Source organism: Gavialis gangeticus, unplaced genomic scaffold (assembly GCF_001723915.1).
Source record: "Gavialis gangeticus isolate Ggan-Ray unplaced genomic scaffold, GavGan_comp1, whole genome shotgun sequence".
Lineage (NCBI taxonomy): Eukaryota > Metazoa > Chordata > Crocodylia > Gavialidae > Gavialis > Gavialis gangeticus.
This window is the reverse complement of record NW_017729024.1, coordinates 138,460,823-138,466,822: the sequence shown is the minus strand read 5'-3', so window position 1 is coordinate 138,466,822 and position 6,000 is coordinate 138,460,823. Positions and strand designations below refer to the sequence as shown.

Here is a 6,000-nt window from a genome sequence, read left to right as displayed (position 1 = left end):
GGTCCTCCTTCCTCCCCTTTTTGAAGATGGGAACCACGTTGGCCCTCTTCCAGTCCTCTGGCACCACACCAGAACACCACAAGTGCTCGTACAGCCATGCCAGGGGTCCCACAATGACCTCAGCCAATTCCCTCAGTACTCTAGGGTGGAGATCATCCAGACCAGCTGATTTGAATACATCCAGTCCTTCCAGAAGTTCCCTAACTAGTTCCTCACTAACCCTTGGCCTAGGTGTGCCTGCCCTGGGCTCTAAGGGGGGCCCAGCGGTGGGGTGACTGTTCCGGTCCCTGCTTAGGAAAATAGAGGCAAAGAAATCGTTAAATATGTTGGCTTTGTTGTCTGGTATGATGACCAAATTTCCTAACGTGTCCTGCACGGGCCCCACATTATCCAAGTTTTTGCTCTACCTCTGCTTTCCTGAGGCTCAGGAGTGGGTCAGGAGTGAGAGGCAGCAACAAGACTGTTGGGAGCTGTGGCTTGGGAATCGGGCAGGCCGTGGGCATATCACTGTCTCCCGACAATCATATGTCCCCTCCCTGCCCCCCTCCCACCCCACAGGTGTCCTCTTTTTTGAAACTGGAAATATGGTAACCCCAGCTTAAGTCTATCTCAGCCATGCAGTTCATGTGAGTATTCTTGTGGGTGGTTATCTTTTACTGCCTGTAGAAAATTAGGTGCTAGTACAATATGGCAAAGCCTTTCTGGCAATGCAAACTGACCAAAAGACAATTGCATTAATTTTTTTAACAGTTTCGTGCATTTTCTTGTCATTTGAACTGAATTTACTTAAAAATATATTGCATATTAGAGGCTAATGTTGGAAATATATGCTTTTAAATAGTGTCAGATTTTCTTAGTGACTAATATTTCTTGTAATCTATCTTAATCTATATAAATTCAATGTAAATCCTATTTACTGTATAGACCTACTTGATTTTTATTTTGCTTATCTAGTTCGGTGTTTGTAACTGGCTGTAGTATCCAGTAATTACTACTTTTCTTTACATTGTAGTTTTAACTTGATGTCCTGTTTCTGCCAAGTTACTCATAGATTTCATAGATGTTAGGGCTGGAAGGGACCTCGGAAGATCATTGAGTCCAGCCCTCTCCCCGAGGGGCAGGAGGTCAGCTGGGGTCGTAGGATCCCAGCAAGATAAACATCCACATTTCTCTTGAAGGTGTTCAATATAGGTGCTTGAACCACCTCCGATGGCAGGCTATTCCAGACCTTGGGGGCTCGGACAGTAAAGAAATTCTTCCTTATGTCCAGCCTGAAATGGTCTTACAGTAGTTTATGACCGTTCAACCTCGTCATCCCTTGGGGAGGTCTGGTGAGCAAATGTTCCCCCAGATACTGGTAGTCACCTCTGATAAACTTATAGGTGGCCATCAGAGCACCCCTGAGCCTGCGCTCTTCCAGACTAAAGAGCCCCATAGCTCTCAGCTTGTCATTGTAAGGTTTGTTTTCCTGACCTCTGATCATGCATGTAGCTCTACTCTGGACTCTCTCAAGCTTCTCCACATCCTTTTTGAATTGTGGAGCTTGAAACTGGACACAGTACTCCAGCTGCGGCCTCACCAAGGCCAAGTACAAGGGGAGACTGACGTCCTGGGATTTGCTTGAGAAGCATCTATGAATGCAAGCCAGCATTTTGCTCGCTTTACTAGCCACAGCATCACATTGCAGGCTCATGTTCATCTTGTGGTCAATGATGACCCCCAAGTCCCTTCCTTCCATACTGCTAGCCAGCATAGCACTGCCGAGCCTATAAGGATGCTGCAGGTTTTTCCTCCCAAGGTGGAGAACCTTGCATTTTTCAGTGTTAAACACTATCAGGTTTTCATCCGCCCATTTGGTGAGCCTGTCCAGGTCAGCCTGGATCGCCCTCCTGTCTTCAGGTGTGGATGCTTTGTCCCAGAGTTTGGTGTCATTGGCGAACGTGGCCAGTCCACTTCTGACTCCAATGTCCACATCATTAATGAAGTTGTTGAACAAACTGTGTCCAAGGACAGAGCCTTGGGGGACCACACTGGTCACAGGGCACCATGAAGATTGACTGCTATCAATTACCACCCTCTGGGTCTGACCACAGAACCAATTTCCCAGTCAATGGATTGTGGTGGACCCAAGGCCACAATTGGTCAGTTTCACCAAGAGGTGATCATGGGATACCAGATCAAAGCCTTTTTTGAAGTCAAGATATAAGACATCAATCTCTTCTCCCGGTGATAGGTCACCTGGTTGTAAAAGGAAATAAGATTGGTCAAGCAAGACCTACCCACAACAAACCCGTGCTGGCTGTCCCTCAGGTTGTTGGCGTTGGCCAGTCTGTTAAGGATGGCCTGTTTGATAATCTTTTCTAAGACCTTCCCCGAGATAGAGGTCAGGCTAATGGGCCTGTAGTTTGCCGGATCCACTTTCTTGAAGATAGGCATGACATTGGCCTTCTTCCAGTCTTTGGGCACTACACCAGAGCACCAGGAGTTCTCAAAGATGCATGCCAGGAGCTGGGCTATGACGCTCGCCAGTTCCTTGAGTACCCCGGGGGTGTAGATTGTCAGGGCCAGCTGACTTGCAGGTATCCAGCCTCTCAAGGTTGGAGGTCAGCATTGATGGAGGGCAGGGGATCACCCTTACCGGACCTCCCTGTCCCGTAGTGGGCATGGGTGTCCCATGGGACTGATGAAAGACCAACGCAAAGTACCCATTTAATAGGTTGGCTTTTTCCTGGGCATCAGTTGTCAGATGTCCCGTCTGGTTTAGCAGGGGTCCAGTGTTGCCCTTGCTTTTCCTCCGGTTCCCCACATATTTGAAAAAGGACTTTTTATTGTCCTTGAGACTCAAAGCGAGTTGGAGTTCAGTTGCTGCCTTGGCTTTCCTGGTTTGCTCCCTGCAGGTCCGGACCAGTGCAGAATATTCTTCCTTGGAGATGAATCCCGTCCTCCACCCTTTGTAGGCCTCAAAGACCCTTGTTAGTTAATGATGCTGATGATCAAATCTCACATTCTGCTGGTTGCTTTCAGTGGGTTTATTTGAATTGAGATTAGGTTCAACAAGGCTTATAAACAAAGCTTGTTCATTTTTCATTAATACCACAGAAGCAGCATTAGCATGCCTTTGACTATTTCTTGCATGTACTGAAATAGTATTTTACCTTCTGGGTTTCCGTTTACACTTGGATTTGCTACCTTTTATAAGCCATTAGGATGGCATCAGAATGTTTTAGTGCATTTTATGGTGCATTGTAAAAATATAAATAGGCAACATTTCTATTTTTTTAACTTGATTAGATTGTTTGTGAAAATTTAACTTGATATAAATGTGTTTTATATATCAGTGAGAGATTAAGATTTTTTTTAAAATCAATCTGATTCTGATTTTTTATTTTCCCCTTGGAATTGTTGCTTACTAGCAATAAAATAATTATGCATTGATATTCTTATCCATGCACAGAGGTGGTATGAATCCAAAATCATTATTATTGCATATAGAGATGAATCTAAATTTTCCATTGCAGTATTAAAATATTTATTTTTGTGCACAAGAAGAAATATCTTTTCTGAGGCACTGGTATACCAGCTGACAGTTGCTTTGAAAATGTTCCTGGAAATGCTACTTCTGCTTATTTTATATCATAGTAGCATCTAGGAACTCAGCCAAAATCATGACTACATTGTGCTGAGTTCTTTAAGTGATATCCTAAGAAGTAACATCTAAATAGTAATTTCAATATAAAGATACACATAATCTAAATGTAAATATATGCATAAAGATTAAGGAGAAAATCAGGCAGAGAGGTGACATGTTGGCTTAAGAGCATACAACAGATTTAAGGAAAGAGCCAAAAATAAAACCAGGTCCCCTGAATCCTAATGCTGTACATGATGCCTTAGATCAGCTGTGCTCAGTTTTTCTACTTGTGGGACCAAGTGAGTAGTGCCAAGTCCCTCCACAGGTCGGATCTGGTTGGTGGACCCCGTCTGGCACCCAAACCATGCATAGCAGGGCTTTATCTAGACTTGCAGAGGAGGGCTGGGGGGTGCGGCCCAGCCCCAATCCAGCCATGTCAGGGTAAGGGGCATGGCCTGACCCTGTGGGAGGAATGGGGTGTGGCCTGGCCCCAGCCTGGCTGGGTGGAGGGAAGGGGGCATGACCCAGCCACACAGGGATATAAGGGGGCATGGCATGACGTGACCTAGCCCTGAATCTGCCATGCAGGGGGAGAGTTTGTAGCCTTGCCCCATGGAGAGAAATAGGAACCCTCCCTTGATTCAGCTGCACAGCAAAAAGGACTCTGGCTTGGTTGATCCTGATCTGGCCATGCTAAGAGAGGGTTGTGGCCTGGCTCTGACCTGCTGTACTGGACTTGGGATTTTAGAAGTTGGGGAGGGGTGGCAGTGTTAACTGCCACTGCTCCCCTGCTACCAAGTTTCCTGAATTGTGGGCAGCCCTGCAGGCCTGATTCCAAGACTCTGCCGGCCACATTTGGCCTGCAGGTTGGAGGTTGAGCAACCATGCCTTACATCATTTAGATTTGGGAGGAATTTTTGAGAATCCAAGTAAGTCACCTGGGAAAGAAATAGATATGATTCCTTTAAATTGTATATAAATTTGGAGGATTCCAGACATCCAGCTGGCAAATTAGTACACAGTTAAAGGGCTAGCCACGGTTGTAATGAACTTAGCGTTATTATGTATCATACAACAGTTGCATATGTATTTGAGTCAATCTATTTCTAGTGCTACCTGGTGTGAGAACTTCAGAGTATATACCACAAGTCCAGAAAAGAGTTTACTTGTTGTGTATCTGTCATGGATTATACACTTATATTGTATATATGGCTTTCCATTAAATGTATACATTAGGGTCCTATACAAAAACACCTCGGTCAGCAGCACAAGGTAAAGAGCTACAATGGCTTAAATAATGAAATCTGTTCTTTACCTCTTCCCTTTACTTACTAGATTCATAGATGTTAGGGTTGGAAGGGACCTCAGTAAGTCATCGAGTCTGACTCCCTGCCCTGCGCAGGAAAGAGTGCTGGGGTCAAACAACCCCAGCTAGGTGCTTTTCCAGTCTCCTCCTGAGGACCCCCAGGGTAGGGGAGAGCACCACCTCCCTTGGAAGCCCATTCCAGATTCTGGCAACCATTACTGTGAAGAAGTTCTTTCTAATGTCCAACCTAAATCTGCTCTCTGTCAATTTGTGGCCATTGTTACTCCAGGGGGTACCCTAATAAATAGAGCATCTCCTATTCCCTGCTGCCCTCCTCTGATGAATTTATAGTCAGCCACAAGATCACCTCTCAGCCTTCTCTTGAGCAGGCTGAAGAGATCTAGGTCCCTCAGTCTCTTCTCATAGGGCCTTGCCTGCAGGCCTCTGACCACACGAGTAACCCTCTCAAGATTCTCTGCATCCCTCTTGAAGTGCAGTGCCCAAAACTGGACGCAGTACTCTAACTGCGGCCTGACCAGTGCTGCATCACCTTCGTAGACCTGTTCGTCATGTATCTGCTAATGCATGATAAAGTACGGTTAGCCTTGTCGATCACTTTGTCACATTGATGACTCATGTTCATCTTGGAGTCAGCTATGACTCCAAGATCCCTTTCCACTTCTGTGCTGCTGAGAAGGTCATCCCCCAGCCTGTAAGTATGTTGATGGTTCTTTTTGCTCAGGTGCAGCACTTTGCACTTGTCCTTGTTGAACTGTATCCTATTTTGTTCTGCCCATTTTTCCAACCTGTCCAGATCTGCCTGGATCTGTTCCCTAACTGCTGGTGTGTTAACTTTGTCCCGTAATTTGGTATCATCTATGAACTTGGACAGGGTGCTCTCCGGACCCTTGTCCAAGTCACTGATGAAGACACTGAATAGCACCAGTCCAAGGACCGAGCCTTGTGGGACTTCACTACCCACATCTTTCCAAGTCGATATCGACCCATCTCGCACCAGTCTCTGGGTGCAAGCCCTAAGCCAATTTGCCACCTACCTGACCAT

General features: G+C 45.8%; 1 protein-coding gene across 1 annotated transcript in view; it reads left to right on the top strand.

Moving 5' to 3' along the window:
* Positions 1-6,000, top strand: part of IPO11 (importin 11) — a 350,536-nt gene that overhangs the window by 263,340 nt on the left and 81,196 nt on the right. The gene's annotated exons all lie outside the window — the stretch shown is intronic.